The sequence below is a fragment of the Perognathus longimembris genome, chromosome 21, assembly GCF_023159225.1.
Source record: "Perognathus longimembris pacificus isolate PPM17 chromosome 21, ASM2315922v1, whole genome shotgun sequence".
Classification (NCBI taxonomy): domain Eukaryota; kingdom Metazoa; phylum Chordata; class Mammalia; order Rodentia; family Heteromyidae; genus Perognathus; species Perognathus longimembris.
This window is the reverse complement of record NC_063181.1, coordinates 24,039,496-24,057,531: the sequence shown is the minus strand read 5'-3', so window position 1 is coordinate 24,057,531 and position 18,036 is coordinate 24,039,496. Positions and strand designations below refer to the sequence as shown.

General features: G+C 39.7%; 1 protein-coding gene across 6 annotated transcripts in view; it reads right to left on the bottom strand.

Annotated features, from left to right (window-relative positions):
* Nucleotides 1-18,036, bottom strand: part of Stox2 (storkhead box 2) — a 203,673-nt gene that overhangs the window by 83,572 nt on the left and 102,065 nt on the right. The window lies entirely within an intron of this gene.

Here is an 18,036-nt window from a genome sequence, read left to right as displayed (position 1 = left end):
TTCAATCAGGAATTCCTAACTAGCAGATCGAAATAAACAGTCACAGCTGTATAAGATTGGTTGTATTAAATGAAAGAAGTAGCTATAATTCTAGCTACTCAGGAGTCTAAGATCTCAGAAACATGGTTTGAAGCCAGCCCGGCAGATAAATCCAAGAGGTTCTTCTCTCCAAATAACTAAAACTGAAAGTATGGCTCAAGCGGTAGAGTACCAAATAAAAACCAAATGAAAGCATAAGGTTCATAGTTCAAGTCTTGTACTAACCACCAAAAATAAACAAATGAAAAAAACGAGGAGAGGAAAAAAGAAAGGAAGGTTGTAACTGGTAAACAATAGATCCTCTCAAAACATGCTTATTATTTTTTCCTCTTGGAAATTTGTTGCCACTCCCAGCTTGGAGGCAGAGTCTCACTAACTTTGGGCCTAGATCTCAAATCTGAATGTTCCTCTGGAGTACCTGAGATTGCAGGTGTGTGCCACTATGTGTAGCTTCTTCTTTATCTTCAATGTTAGTGGATCAATTGATCTTGAATTTTTAAAAAAATAATCTTTATGTAAGGATAATATGCGTACAATTTCTTTTTTTAAAGAAAGAAAAATGTCCAACATGTAGATTTTCCTTCCATGTAACAACATTTCATTTTAATTTCAAATCTTCCCATTTGGAGTTTAAGAATTTTGAGCTAGGGCCAGGTTTAAAGTCACTTTTACTTTAGTTATTACAATTAAATTGTATAAATAAGATTTCAGGGGACTATGACAATTACTGAAGACTGAAAACATAACTTGTTTTAAATACTAAAGGAGCAAGCTCTTATAAGGCAACAATTGATAAGATAATTATAAATAATTTATTCATTCATTAGATAGCCCAAGGACATGAAAGTAATAAGGCTCCATTTCATTAAACATTGTATAAAATTTAAATCTTTTACTTAGACAGGTCTTCTTACCCATTATCTCAAATTAGTGCAATTCTAGTCCCAGTTATATTTATTACATTGTCTAGTGGAACATTTTATATATAGCAAGTCACATCTGATAAAAGCTGAGAGGGTCAATTTTTCTTCACCAGAGCTTGAGAAGAACACCAATTGTCCTTAAGAAATAACTCTTAATGATACAGACAGATTTGAATTATTCTTAAAGCGACTTGAAAAGTGATTTCTGTATGACTAAGTCATGCAAAATTCATATGACAGATGTTTACCTGCTGCATTTCCTTCTCATTTAGAGTCCCACTGAAGAGTAAGAAAATTATCCTCAGAGAATTATCCAGAAAACTATGTGTACTCAATAAATCACTTCCCATCCACCTGCACCTTGATATCCTTTATCCTTCCATTAAGTACAAACCCAAAAGGAGACATCCCATCAGCCCTGGCTTTCTGAGAAGGCTACAGTATGTGTAGAGAAACAAGCCTTAGCTTCCTGATGGTTCTCCATCCTTCTGCTTGGCAAAGCATCAACCCTAAGAAAATGCAAATAGCTAGTTTTTCTCACCTTTGTTCTTAGATCATAAAGCATTATTTAAGAAAATTACTCAATCATAAGAATTAGGTGCCACCACAAATTCATAGTATCTAGTCAGCTGAGCTTGATGCTGCTCCTAGGAAACACGCTCCAAGAAGGAGACAGACACCACTGGACTTAGAATTTCCCCAACATTTTGGCCCATTACTCTCACAAGCATCCCTATATTTACTTCCCACCTATCCACCTATTCATCTAGCAACACAATCCATTCTCCAGTCTGAGCTAAGATACCATTTCTAATGCAAATCCTTAATTAAAAATTCTTGAGGGTGATACTGTCCAAAAAGAAATGTACTCTTTACCTGACTTAGGTAACTTGTAACAACCCCTCTGTACATCACCTTTACAACGACAATGAAAGAAGATTTACAAAAAGGGTTACTCCTATACTCAGAATAAAATTATAGTTCCTCAGCTTGAACTATAAGGTCTTTCTAGATCTTGGACTCTCCTCTCTTCCATCTTTATCTCTCAATATATCTCTCTAGCCTCCAGAGACAGAATTGTCTATGTCACCCTCCCATTTTCTTTTCCCCAACTTTTACCGTCCTTCTAGAAGGCTGATTCCAACTTAAGCTTTAAGGGCCACTCCAGGCTCTCTGCACCCTCCTGATATCCTTTCCTATCACCACAGTCTCTGTGGAGTATCCTTGCTCTGTGCTGTCCCTGCACTTCCAACTCAGCTCAGCATCACCCTCATCCCATTCCCTGGCAATTGCTTGTGCATCATACCTTCAGCAAGAACAGCCCTTAACTCTCTAAAATAACTGTAAGTATCGACAGCCTCACAAGGGCTCTCTCTCCAGACTAGTTTTTTGGATGTGTGAAGAAAAGAATGTAAATGAATGAATGGAAAGGCTTGCTGTCCTAGGCAATGACGAACAAGTGGCTACTAATCCTGACTGTACATCAAAATCACCTAGAGTTTTAAAAAACTTAAAAGTTCTGGGCCTCGTCCCAAGTCTACGAATACTTGGGGAGTGAAGCCAAGATGTGTGGCTGCTTAACAGCTCCCTGGGTGATTCTGACAAAGGATCCGACTGGATGCCGATCCACAGATGGTGTCTAGGAACTCCAGTCTCCACAGAATATTCCTGTCTTGCCTACCTCCTGCACAACATTTGCCCCTCTGCTGCTCAGCTCCAAGAATATTCTGCACTTTTAGCTATGTCTTCAGTAACTTCAGCCCTTGAGACTAATGGCTCCTATAGGTACATCCTGCAGCATGACCACGTGGGATGTATGCACAACAAGGATAATATTTAAGTAATTCGAAGTTGATGTTGTTCATATTTAAATGCTTTTTCTCATTTGGAAAAAAAATGATATGAAGAAGACAGTATTCAAAGAAAAGCACAAGAAACTAGGAGTCCCCTTTGTGGTGTTCATTCACTGACAACCTTGCGCTATGGTTATCACTAGGCGAGTAGATCCTTCTGTTAAAGAAAGTCTCCAAGATTTCTTGGGACACTTCTCTATATGGGAGACAACAGGGTATGGCAAGGAATATGTGTTTTTCTGATGGTCTCACCTTCTTTAAGGGTCAGAACTATCAAAAAAATCTAGACAATAACAAAATGTTGTCAGAGATGTTAAGAAATATGCAAAAGTTCAATTGTACTAAAGAAGCCACTTCTAGAAGCACACCAAAGAACCTCAGAACCAAGGACTCAACAGCTTTTCTGTCCACCTATGCAAGAAACAAAAGACGAGAAGAACCCAAATGTCCACTGGCAGATACATGAAATGTACAATTACACTGGAATACTATGAGACCCTAAGAAAAACGAAGTTCTGACACATGTTATAACAGATGAATCTTGCTGATGGTAGCATCATTAAGCATAAGTTAAGTGAAACAAGCCAGTCACATATACAAGGAATCTACATTATTCAAATTCACTGAGACAAAATGGTAGTTGCCAATGCCTAGGAGATAGAGAAATACATTTATAACTAAGAAATGAATCATTCTCTCAAAGGACTTAGGGGATAGTAAATTTATGAAGGTCTTCTACACTGAGATGAATATGATTTTTATACATTTCATTTACTATAGGTGGTTTGATTTTTTAAAGAAAAAAGTAATTTACTAATCAAAACCATACCAGCAAATTATTAAAGAGGAAAGCAAGAGGCTCAAACAATAGAGATGCAGATCATTTAAAATGTTTAACCTCAGAGTCAGACTCAATTGAATTTGAGCATTTACATTTTGTGAGTGTACCTGTTTTGATGTCTTGATTCTAAAGTTAAGAATGCAGAAAAAAAGTTGTCATTTCTTGTTCTTTGTTTTGTTGCTGGTCCTGGACTTGAACTCAGGACCTTGGCACTATTCTGAGCTTCTTTTGCTCAAGGCTAGCACTCTACCATTTGAGCTGCACCTCCACTTCTGCCTTTTTTTATATATATATAGTTTTTTGTTTTTTGTCTTGGCCAGTCCTGGGGCTTGGACTCAGGGCCTGAGCACTGTCCCTGGCTTCTTTTTGCTCAAGGCTAGCACTCTGCCACTTGAGCCACAGCGCCACTTCTGGCCATTTTCTGTATATGTGGTGCTGGGGAATCGAACCCAGGGCCTCATGTATATGAGGCAGGCACTCTTGCCACTAGGCCATATCCCCAGCCCCTTATATATATAGTTTTAATAGAGATAAGAACCTCACAGATTTTCCTGCTGGGGAAGATTTCAAACTGTGATCCTCAGGTCTCACCCTCCTCTGAGTAGCTAGGATTACATACATGAGCAACCAGCACCCAACTTATATCACATTTTTAATAGACAGGAGTTGTGAATTTCATGTTACATCTCTAAAGTATTTTTGTTCTCTCATATAAAGAATTTAAGAGTGAGCCATGTAATACGGCAGGGTTAATAAGAAACAATCTTTAACTATTAAATATTATTTAAAAGCAATTTGGGGTTTGGGGGAAATATACTACATACCATAAAGCTTTATGACTTCCTATATGTTCGAAAGAGCAGGTGTTTGCTGTATTTGTATAGCCGGCCGCGTTAACTGCAGGGATTATGGAGGTGCTAGACTTTAAAAGTGTGACTAGCAGAACTAAATGAAAATTATTCTTTCACACTATTCCCACTGACTACACCAGGATGACTATCCGACATACCCTTCATGCCCACCAGAAGGCTGGAGGGAACCGTGAAGGATTTGCACTCTTAAGCTGGTTATCTTATTCTTATTAAAGACATCATTAATTTATCCAATTTAGCCATCTCTACTGTTCACGATCACATTCATCAAGATTCCCAGTGGATTCATTTCCTGATGACCTTGTATTTAACTTAATCTTATCTTATGTAGACTTCCATACATCTCCTTCTCCCCTCTCCCCTCTCACGCCCCCAGTGTTATTTTTTTTGTTGTTATTAAGATAGTGATGTACAGAGGGGTTCCTTTTATAAGTCAGGTAATGAGTACCATAATGCCATTTTTAAATTATCATGCTAGGTCCAGTTAATTTGTCCAATTATTTGAATCTTAGCCTATCTCTTGTTTGGAAAAGAAACTATTCTTTTTGTTGTGCTTGAACTCAGGACCAGGTGCTGTTCCTGAGCTACTTTGCTCAAGGATAGCACTTTAACACTTTGAGCCACAGCACCACTTCCAGTTTCTGAGTGATAAATTGGAGATAAGAGTCTCACAATGACTTTTCTGCTCAGGCTGGCTTCAAACTGCAGTCCTCAGATCTCAGCCTCCTGAATAGCTAGAAATACAGGCATGAGGCACTGGTACCCAGCTGGAAAAGAAATTCTAACATCCTCAGTTCTAACAATAGCAAACTGCACAAAACCAAATGTTTCTTCAACAATTTTTCATAACTAAAAAAAGTCAAAGTGAACACAAGAAGAGGAGAGTTGGCAAATGAATGAAACTGTGTATTTTTAGGTGGGACTACTTTCCACTTGAGGTTGCACATTTTGCCAGACACCCTTACATTAAACAAGTTAAGACCGAGAACTTGTGCAATGCCAACTATCATCTCCTCCAAGATTCAGGGGTGTTCTTACATGACTGACAACTCAATGAGAATGTGAAGCCAATTAAGAATGCAGAGAAGGGGCTGGGGATATGGCCTAGTGGCAAGAGTGCTTGCCTCGTATACATGAGGCCCTGGGTTCAATTCCCCAGCACCACATATACAGAAAACGGCCTGGTGGCGCTGTGGCTCAAGTGGCAGAGTGCTAGCCTTGAGCAAAAAGAAGCCAGGGACAGTGCTCAGGCCCTGAGTCCAAGCCCCAGGACTGGCAAAAAAAAAGAATGCAGAGAAGTCCAACAAAATAAACTAGGAACGGGGTACTCAAACGGGAAGGGTGGAGCCATGGGAAAGGGGGGCAGATGAATGAAGGGAGGAAAAAGGGGAGAATGTGGTCATAAAATTCAATACATATCCTGTAAAATTAAAAAAATTGAGGAAAGGGGTAGAGTTGAGAGGAATGGGGAAAGTGATGAATGGGATGACATAGATCAAGGCACACTGTATTTATAAACTGCTGTATTGAATGACAACTACTTAAATATTATATATGTGTGTATACACACACACACATATATATTAAACCAAATAATTATACCTACAAATTTTCAATACAAAAAAAAAAATGCAGAGAATCTCAGCAGGCCAGAAGACACCTAGCTTCCAGTGACAAGAAAAAGGACAAAAAATAGCATTAGGGAACACTGAAGTGACCCCTCCTCCCCTCATTCTTTGGGGTAAAAATAGGTAATTCTTAGAAGAACTTTAACTGACTAAGATTATTTTTAAATAACATGTACAAATACTTAAGGTGAGACACACTAGAAATATGCAGAGAAGTTTTAAATCTCCCCTTTTTCAACACAAGCCCCTCAAGTGGGTTCTCCTGCCTCAAGATAAGGCAGAAATATCACTGGGAGAATGAAAGAAAACAGTCAATATTTTACTAAAAAAAAGAAGTTCATTTTTACTTATGTTTTTAATATTACTTATTTATTGTCAAAGTGATATACAGAGGGGTTACAGTTTCATATGTAAGGCAGTGACTACATTTCTTGTACAATTTGTTACCTCCTCCTTCATTCCCCCCTCCCCCTTTCCCTCTTCCCCCATGAGTTGTTCAGTTGGTTTACACCAAACAGTTTTGCAAGTATTGCTTTTAGAGTCGTTTGTCTTTTTACCCTTTTTCTCTTGATTTTGATATTCCCTTTCATATCCCTAGTTCTAAAACCAGTATATATAGTATCCAGGGTACTCAGATGAGATACGGTGATAGTGCAGGTACAACTACAGGAAGGGGATACAAGAGGATCATCAACTAAAGAAGCTATAGTTTCACATGGCATGTCAAAAGTAATTATAACAGTGATACAACACTCATTTCCATAACATGGAGTTCATTTCACTTAGCATCATATTATGTGTTCATCACGGCATAGCTATTGGGCTCTTGTGATCCTCTGCTGTGACCAGCCTAAACCTGTGCTAATTATTCCCTATGAGGGAAACCATAGAGTCCAGATTTCTTTGGGTCTGGCTCGCTTCACTTAGTATAATTTTTTCTAAATCCTTCCATTTTCTTATGAATGGGGAAATGTCATTCTTTCTGATAGAGGCATAAAATTCCATTATGTATATGTACCACATTTTCCTGATCCATTTGTCTACTGAGGGGCATCTGGGTTGGTTCCATATTTTAGCAATGGCAAATTGTGCTGCAATGAACATTGTTGTGCTGGTGGCTTTAGTGTGTTCTTGTTTGTAATCTTTTGAGTAGATGCCCAAAAGTGGGGCTACTGGGTCATAGAGGAGCTCTATGTTTAGCCTTCTGAGGAATCGCCATACCGCTTTCCACAGTGGCTGAACAAGTTTACATTCCCACCAACAATGAAGTAGGGTTCCCTTTTGGCCACATCCCCTCCCACATTTGTTATTGTTAGTTTTCCTAATAATGGATATTCTTACTGGGGTGAGGTGGAATCTCAATGTTGTTTTGATTTGCATTTCTTTTATGGCCAGTGATGTGGAGCACTTTTTCATATGTCTCTGGGTCATTCTCATTTCCTCATCAGAGAAGTCTCTTTTTAAGTCTTTAGCCCACTTGTTGAGGGGGCTGTTGGTTCTTTGCAGTTTTGTTTTGGAGGAATTTTTTTTAGTTCTGCATATATTTTAGATATGAGGCCTTTGTCCATTGTATGGCCAGTAAAGATCTTTTCCCAATCTGTGGGCTTCCTGTTTATCTTGTGAGCTATGTCCTTTGCCCTGCAGAAGCTCTACAGTTTGATGCAGTCCCATTTGTCCAACCTTTCTTTGATTTGTTGCATTTCTGGGCCTTTGTTAAGGAAGTTTCGTCCTTTGCCAAGGAGCCCAATTTACTTATATTTAACATAGAGCCTAACAGTCGAACATGTAATGATTATGTGTAGGAGACTGTGTGTATATGTATGTGCACATAAAATCTCAAGTCTTGTCATTTGTGCTGCTTAAAGTATTAATTATTGGCTGCTTCTCAGAGTATAATACGTGCAAGACAAGATCTGAATTCCCTAGAAATTCTACTTTCAATGACATAAGCTAAGACTGGGGTGCCATATGTACAGTTGGCCTAGAAGTTTAATTCACTGGCCCTAAACACAGGAAGTACATTTCTTTTATGTTTTTACTTCAGCCAGTTCCCTCTTGATTTGGGGTGAAGCAGCATGTTGAAAATGACTAGGCAAAAGGGAAACTCAAGTGGTTTCAGCAAAAGTTGATTGCTGAGAGCTTCAAACCTTGGCTGGATTGAGATTACATGAATTGGCACCCTCTTCTCTGCTCCGCTGTCATCTCTGAGCCCAATTTGGACACCAACCACCTACCACCAGTAAAGTAAGTGAAACACTAAAACCTATGCGAAGAGGACCATCTACTGATGCACACAAGGCTTAAGTCTTACATAGCTCTGAGGTTCCCTTGGTACTAGGTACTATGTCCTGGTACCAGGGCTTGAACTCAAGGCCTTGCACTCTCACTTGGCTTTTTCGCTGAAGGCTAGTGCTCTATCACTTGAACCACAGCTTCACTCTGGCCTTTTGCTGGTTAAATGGAGATAAAACTTTCTTGGATTAATCAGCCCAGGGTTCGCTTTGAACATGTATCCTCAGATTTCAGCCTCCTGAGTAGATAGGATTACAAGCATGAGTCACTGGTACCCAATCTTCTCTACATTTTCAACACCATCAGAAAAGAAGAAACATTCTTAGTTTAGAGAAGAGATTCCACTGGGCTTTCCTTTGAAAAGTGGCCCTGAATGATGCAGCTTAGTTTCACATCTTCCATTTCTTAGATGGGGTTTTGTGAGATCCATCTTTCATGCATGCACAAACACATACACACAGCCCAACTCCTTATTCTTAAGAAAAACTTTGTTTTTACCTTTACCTTCAACTAAAAAGTCAAAATAAGCATCTCAAATTGATCTGTGTCTAGTTACATGAGGCACGATTCCCATTTTTAAGTGAAGCCAAATTCTTTTACGATTTATATTTCCTAGGAATATTGAATGCACAAAGATTCTCTACCATTTTCCTAAATTGGAAACTCAACCAAAAGTGAGCCCACTTAGATAAATGAATAATTCTGTAAATTTTCTTAGAAGATCACACATCAAAATCAGTAAGAAATGGAATATTTGATTTCTGATTAAATGAGTATCAAGTACGAGGCCAACCAGATCCAACTTGTTTCTTTTAACTCTATCTGACCTTTGGCAGGTTGCCTGGGAGAACCTTTCTTTTATATCCATGGATGTAAAAAACTACTTAAGAATGCCCAATCCTGGGCTGGGGAGATAGCCTAGTGGCAAGAGTGCCTGCCTCGGATACACGAGGCCCTAGGTTCGATTCCCCAGCACCACATACACAGAAAAACGGCCAGAAGCGGTGCTGTGGCTCAAGTGGCGGAGTGCTAGCCTTGAGCGGGAAGAAGCCAGGGACAGTGCTCAGGCCCTGAGTCCAAGGCCCAGACTGGCCAAAAAAAAAAAAAGAATGCCCAATCCTGCATTGCAATATAATAGTAATTAAATAATACTAATATAGCAAAGAAATAACATAATAGCAAAGATGTATTAAGTTTTTTTTACCACATGCACTGTGCTAGTTATTTTGCATAGTCATTAATTCCACCTAAAGACCATACTTTAGATATGCAAGGTATTAGTTTATTCTCATCTTACAGATAGGGATAGAGGATAGATTGATAAAGTGCCAGTTATAACCAGAGGATACAAGGACACCAACATATGACTGTCTGATCTCCAAGCCCTAAGTCACAGGACTTCCACTACAAATGTGGACAAATTTGACATCATTACCACCTTCACTGTTCTGCTCCTTTAGGCTTGTTCACTCTCTAGCAGACTTTCTATAAACACCTTTAAAGGTTTATCAACATAGGTCTTTTGTTTACATTATTTACAACCAGTTAGGAAATGTTTTATATATATGCATATATACATATTTAGACATGTATGTGTTGTATATGTATATATGCATGTATATATGTATAATACTGCTTTCAAATTACTTGACAACCAATAGAAATAAAAATTCAAATGTGTCCACTAGAGAACTCCATTGTAACTACAAGAACTAGCATTGAATCTAGAAGTATGTTTAATCCTAAACATTTGGTAAACTCAAAAGAATCAAATAGTGGTACAATTTTTCCAAAGATCCATGCTGCAAATCTTTCAATGCCTAAGACAGAAGCACAGATCTATACAACCCAGTGGATACTCAAACTACCCTAGTTCTCCAGCTTGCTCCTCCACCCAGGTTGAGTTCAGCTAGATTATAGTTTCCCCACAATTAGCCAACAGCCTCTACATAACCCTGCAGGACACCAACTATACCTGTGGTTAAAGAAGGGAGTGAAATCCAGAGACCTCAGTGTAACAACTGGGAATGTCTGAAAGACCATGTGTCCCCACAGGCATAGAGTTGGCCTCCTGGCACCTTCTAGACACTGAGAACACAAAGCTAAGGCAAACATGAGTTTCCAGTCTTAGAAGAGGGTCAGACAAGATGATGACAGACATGTCAGTCATTTTAGAGATGTGCAAGAAATAGTTTGGGAGCACAGAGAAGCGGTTCAATCATACTCAACCAGGCTTTCTGGTGTTTTAAACACTAGCTATGCACTAGAATGCAAAGTAGAGGGGAACAAGCTGTTACTGAACAAGGGAGGAAAGAAGCTCTGGAACTTCTCTTAAAAATGAAGGTAACATAGCTGCAAACCAAAAGGCAACCATACCTATTGGTAAAGTTTCTTTCAACTCATTCCTTATGTCAATAATTTAAAGTGATAACTGTTGAGATCCTGTTGCCATTCTATGCCTGCTGGGAATCTTAGTTAGAAACAACAGAAACTAATTCTGGATAAAATTGGCTATTTTGCTTAGCATCATCTTGTGTGATCCTAAGTACATTGCTATTGAGTTATTGTGATCATCTGCTAGGACTATCCTAGACATATACTAATTATCCCCAATGAGGGAAACCATAGTCTGTTTCTTTGGGTCTGGCTCACTTCACTTAGTATGATTTTTCCCAAGTCTTTCCATTTCCTTGGGGTAATGTCAACCTTTCTGACAGAAGCATAGAATTCCATGGTGTATATAAACCACAATTTCTTGATCCATTCATCTACTGAGTGGCATCTGTGTTCCGTATCACATAAGATGATGCTAAGCAAAATGAACTCTAAGACATGGAAACAAGCAGTTTATCATTATTGTTGTTATTTTGAATATGCCATGTGAAATAATTTCTTTTATCTTCCCTATGGTTTAGTCCCTGTTGTTACTGTATTTGACTTTAGTACTCTGGGTATTGTTTATATGTTTGTCTCGATTAGGGAAGGGAAGAGGAAGACAATATGTTATAAACTAATTGTACAACTCAAGAGGCAGGGGAATTGGGGAATGAAGAAAAGTAGGAGAAAATAAGGGAGGAGGTAACTACCTTACTTATGTAACTATAATCCCTCGGTACATCACCCTGACAACAAAAAAATAAGCAAATAAAATAGGCTGTTTAAATAACAGCAATAACAAATAATATTGATATAACACCTCCAATGTTCCCAACTTAGCTCTAAATGCTTTGTGCAAATTAATTGACACAATTCACCCAATCCCTGAAGGGGTAGGTACCATCAGGCATTATTCCTATTTTATGGGTCTAAAAACTGGGGTCATGGGAAAACGGTTAAGGTATACAGTCTATCCAAGTAGGGATGAAAAGCCTAGATTAGGAAACTAGGCCATCGGGCTGCTTCCTGGTTCTAATTCACTGTGCTACAATATTCATGAGTAACTCACAGGAGCCTAGAGAGGGTGGAGGCTCAGACCAGGAACTGTGCTGCTAGGGCTGCTCCCAGGAAGACTCTTGAAAGCTACAGGTCGGCTTAAGCTGCAGCTGCTACTACTAGTAATGCCACTGGATACCATCTGCTGCCGTCATCACTGCCTGCACTCTGCCATCTTGTCACACCACTTCCATCTCCAGCAACTATGTCTCACTACTTCACTGGACTCTGCAGCAAGGTCAAAGTCAGGAAGTATGCAATCAGCAAAACCCAGGTCACTAGCTGCTGCTTCCACAAAAGAAGTCTGGGAAATTATTGTTGTAAAAACATTGCTGTAATGATGTGGTAATTTGAATGTCCATATGGAGAAGTTCAGGATCTGCCTCCCACAAGGTGGCAAAGGTAGATCTCACCAGGTCCTACAGCTGCTATAACAAGTAACACCAAGTGAGTGGCTCAGTCTCCAGTACTGCAGGTTGAATTCAGGGCCTCAGGCTAGGCAATACACTACCATTTAATCCACACGCCCAGCCCTTCTACTTTTGTTTTTTCAGATAAGGTCTCTCGCTTTTGCTCTAAGCTGACTGGCCATCTCCATTTCTCACTTCTGTAGGCCAAAAGCAGGCAATGCCAGAGTCTGCAGAACTTGTTCCATCTGAGGGACCCATGAGAAAACGTATTCCATACCTTGCTCTAGCTTCTGATCTTTCTTGGTCTTTCCAATCTCTGCCTCTATAGTCACACAGTGTTTTCCTTGCACTTTTGTCTCTTTTCTTCTAGTTATAAGAATGTGAATCCTATAGCATTTAAACCAACACTATCTTGGTATATTTGCATCTTATGACTATAACAGCAAAGACATTATTTCCAAATAAGTTCCTATTCATAGGTACCAGGCATAGGAGTTTGAATGGCTCTTTTGGGGGTAAAATTATACCAACAAAAGAAGGTTCACATGCCAGGAACCTTAAAAAAAAAAAAAAGAAAAAAAATGAGACAAATAGCTAACGCATCTCGATCGCCATGGGGGCTTTCACTTTAATAATGAAATTATTTCAAAGCAAAAGATGGATATGCCCAAAAGCCATAAAAAGTCTATTAGCTCTCATAGGGGGACCAACCAGACAGGAATTTGCAGTAGGGGTGAGGTGGGGGTGTTAATTGCAAAGCTGGATGTTTCCTCCTTCAAAATCGTGTGGCCATCGGAAGCCTAAGGCCAGGTATACATCCTGCTACCCTTAATGCCATGGGCATCTGCCAAATTTCTCTCTTTTATCTTCAAAAAGAGAAAAGTTGGCCTGAAGGGGCCATCATGGATTAAAGTGGGAAGATAAATGGAGATTTTAACTGTGGGTATGAGTTACCTAAGCCATAATTTTCTCACTGAATAGGTATATGACAGATGTTTGAAATATACATTACTTCCATAGCTGGTCTCATCTTTTGTGCAATTGCTTGCATAGTGCTAACTCTTTTCAACCCTGACTGAAGATACCAAAAGCATATTCCTGTTACCAACAAAACAATAAACAGCTTTGAAACCAATGCAAACATGAATAAAACAAATCTAAAAAATTAAACTACACTTTGTTCTTAGGAAGAAAAGAGCAATCTCTAAGCAAGCGTAACTGCCATTCTCCGGGTTTTTCAAAACCTAAGAACTCAAGAGTCAGTGGAATGCAATTGACTCCCCCCATCTGCTGGAAATAAAAATAACCTAAGTCATCTGTTTCCCTCTAAGAAGTGGAACACAGAGTACAAAAAGAAAAGCTATCCTCATGTTCTTAACAGGCAAGGCTGCATGGATGAATGACCTTTAACCTAAACCTCTAACCTTTACCATGCATGTGTGCCTAACAATCTCCCCATGCTCAGACAACATACTTGTTACTTCAAAGTAGAACTCATCATCTGCTCTACTTTCCCCAGTTTTCTGGTCATTTATATTTAGTTTTACCAACATCTTTTCTTTTCTTTCACCTGCATGTGTATACAGTATGTCTGCATGTATGTGTGTACACACACATAGATGTGCTTGAGCAGTCCTAAGAACTGATAACAGACAACTAGACAACTGCTCTACCACTTGAGCCATGTCCCCAAAGCCTTTTGCTTTTAGTTTTTCAGATGGGGTCTCTCAATCTTGCTTTGGGCTGGCTGGTCTGGGACCCACATCTTCCTGTTTGCATCTTCCAAGCTCCTGGAATTCTAAGCACGATCCACCATGCTCAAATGCTTTCACCTCTTAATCCAATCAATTACAAAGAACACCTTCCTTCCTTTATTCCTCCTTCCCATCATACCCTCCTTGTCCAACACAGGAAGTTAGCTAGCTACACATCTTTAACTGAGTTATACATTCATTTTAGTGGGGGTTAGGGAAAAGAAATTAATTTTATCAAGTGAAACCCACAAATTCACAGAAGGGACTTTCCTCTTTCTATTGCCAGTCCTGGGGCTTGAACAAAGGGTCTGGGCCTTAGTCCTTGAGCCTCTACCACTTGAGCCACAGCACCACTTCTGGCTTTTTCTGAGTACTGGAGACACGAGTCTCACAGACTTTTTTGCCCTGGCTGGCTTCAAATTGTGATCCTCTTAAGTAGCTAGGATTATAGGCATGAGCTACCTGTGCCCAGCAGGGATTTCCTTTTTAATTCATTTAAATAAAGAAATAGGTCAAAATTAGAGGGAAAAAAATTAAGGAAATAACAGTTACAAGTACACAGGTAGGGGTATGGTTTGAATGAGGTTTGTTTCACAAAGGCTCATGTTCTAAGATGGGAGTTTGGCAGCCTCTGGTGTAGTACTGCAAGGTAGTGGATCTTTAAAAGCTGAATTAGATCATGAGGTGACTGCTCCTGGGAAGAGGTTAGTGTCCATCCATTGGGAGTGCATTAGGTCTTAGGAGAATGGGTGTTATGTTTGTTGGTGGCCATCCTTTGTGCCCTTTTCCTTCTGCATTTACTCAGTTCCCTTGAGCCATATTGTAAGATAGTATAGGAGGAAAACGGCAGGGTGGGTGACCCCTACCAGAACATGTACTACTCTGTTCATATCTTCCTGTCACAAGAATCCTGAGCCAAATAAACTATTTTGCAAATTACTCAGCCCAGATATTTTGTTATAGCAGCACAAAACAGTCTAAGACAAGATGGCATATGGCCATGGTTTACAAATAATCTCTAGAGTACTGTGTTCATGCCTAATACTGTTGAGAAACTTGGATCTATAATGGTCCTTCATCACAGCTTTCAATACCCAGCATGGCATCCACCCCGTAAGCCACAGCTAGGTACCCTTCCCTCTCATTATTTCCATCCCAAAGTCTCAGAGATCTATTACTTTCCCATAATCCTTGACCCCAACCAAATTCCAAGATCCCTCCTCGCCTAGCTATACATTATTTCTATCTACATCTCCAAGTTGCAGTGTAAGGGGTTTCACATAAACATTTTTTTTTTATTTCTAGCTTCATGCCTTGGTTCATACCACTTCCATAGTCCTCTTCTAATTCTTCCCTTTTTCCATCTCTTCAAATCCTACCCAGTCTTTCAAAGCCCCAGAAATCCTCCTCCAACTCACCTCTTCTAAGTGGCATCCTTCTCTTCTCTGAGTCCTATTCCACTTACACCAACCCTACAAAACTTCTTTCTTGACTCTTGACTACATTCTGTTATTTCTTGCTTTCCTGATCAGGCAGCCCAACCTACCAATCACGGAATGAGATCCTCCAAAGGGAGGATTTTAGGAGATATATCTATAACTTTCACAATTATAAAAAAAAGATAACTTCCATTAAAACCTCAAGACATCTGTGTCAAATTTTTTAAAGAGAAAGCATTCATCCAATAAACATTTACTGAGTCTTTATACATGCTAAGCTTTGTGGTTGCTGGCAAAATGGACCCATGACTACAACAGGTACTTACTGTTAAGGAGGAGCCCTCTGTCCATGCAGGAGGTACACAGGTAAACTGGTAGTGTAATACAGTGTGACTGTGTTGCTATCACATCAGAGCAAAACAAATCTTATGGGAGTGATTCACTCAGAAAGGACCTGAAGGAAGACTAAAAGAGAAAGGGACAAACTGGGCTTGGTGGTGATATCCTAGCTGCTAGGGAGGCTGAGACAGAAGAATCACAAATTCAAAGGTAGTTGGAGAAACACAGCAAGACCCCTACCTCAAGGAGAGAGAAGAGGAAAGAAAGTGAGAGAGGGAGACAGAAATACAGAGAGATAGATAGAGATACAGAGAGAGAGGTGTCAGTTGTTTGAAATGCTTAATGGGATCCTTTAAGACTTAGACATGTCGTAAACACATTCCAAGTAGTGCCACATAATATGACAAGGGCAACAGATAAAGCAGAAGGTACAGATCTCTCAGAGTCTGGTACACAGGGGGTTAAGAGACATCTACAGAGGTAGAACCAATGGGAAATGATACCTCGACTTTCATGGTCAACAAATCTACATATGACTTCATTCGAGTCCATGAGAAAGATTAAAAAACGAAGCAACAGGGGCTGGGGATATAGCCTAGTGGCAAGAGCGCTTGCCTCGTATACATGAAGCCCTGGGTTCGATTCCCCAGCACCACATATACAGAAAATGGCCAGAAGTGGCGCTGTGGCTCAAGTGGCAGAGTGCTAGCCTTGAGCAAAAAACAAGCCAGGGACAGTGCTCAGGCCCTGGGTCCAAGGCCCAGGACTGGCAAAAAAAAAAAAAAGCAACACACCCAATGTTGCTTTAGAAGAGATTAAAAAATAACAGGAGCCACACAAAATCTCTGGGGCTAAAGGGTTGTGAGGGGACACCTAGAGGATGGATTGGGCTAGAGAAGTGATTCCTTTGAAAAAAATAGACACTGCCAGTATGAAGAGTTGCTTAGATGCTAGAAGTCAATAGGATTTTCTAGCCAACTGGTGCGCATTCCAATGTCAAATAAAAATAGTCTAGGGATTTACTACTTAAGGGAAAGTTTACTATCTACTTTAAAAATCATCCATGTCATTTAGTTCGTGTGGTACTATAGTTAAGAGTTAATTTACAGTTGACTGCAATCTGCATTCTCACACACCATAACAATCTCAACTGTATGCCCTAAAGATTAGCCATCTCACAGTCTCTATGATTGATCTACAGAAGTTTTATTCAATTCAGAAGACAGTAAATCATCCCACTAGCAAGCATCTAACCAGATTTTGTTCCTTTGGTTACATGTGCCAAGAACATTCTATCATCTGATTTGTTCCAAGCCTCTGTGGTGAGGGAAAGTAAGGCCCAAATCACTCTAAGCATGTTAAAAACTCTTAGGTTCTTATACAGTTATGTTCATATTCCTGTTAGCCCCACTTCCAAATGAAAACATTCACAAAGAGTATAACAGATATTGAAATACCAAGAGAGCTGACCTTTACCAAACACATTCAAGTTCTCTTGGGAAATAAAGAAGAAAGTCATTCACCACCAAGCATACGCCTCTCTTACATTTTGCCTGAAAGGAGTCAACAGAGGTAGTTTCAAATTAAAACTCGGTTGGTGCAACTAAGCTGTACATGGATCTCTGGGAAGAGGGAAAGAAGGGGACAGGATCTTATTTATGAAAACGGGCATCTGTAAGACCTTAATCTATTATCCTCCCGCCACCCCCCCGGCCCCCATTGCTCTAGTCACTAGGGCAAGCCCTGAGATGCAAATACTTAATGTACAATTTGTGTTTGACAGAAAACAGGATTCCACTGGAACAGAGCACTATTCCCACACACAGAAGCCTGTGACTCCAAGAAGTTGAAAAGGGAAAGGGGTTTTGCTAGCAATTTACATACTAGCATTCAGAAGTCAATACACAGCCACTATGAAGCCCAAATATAGATGGTGGGAGGTCAAATTGGCCTCCGGGGGCATGGCAGGTTCATGGAAGGCCCACATTAGAAGCTAGTGTTCATCTTCCACTCCCAGAAAAGTTCTGAAATCTCCTTAAAATAAGAGAACATGAAGAACTAGAACACACAGTCAAATGTGCCCTAGAATTTGTTTCTATAAAACGAAAACTAATAAACCAATCAAGTGGTGTTCTGGTCACTTCTCTCCACTGATAATCTTCATTAAAGCAGCAGACAAAACTGATCTTTAAAAAAAAAACTGACATTTTTAAG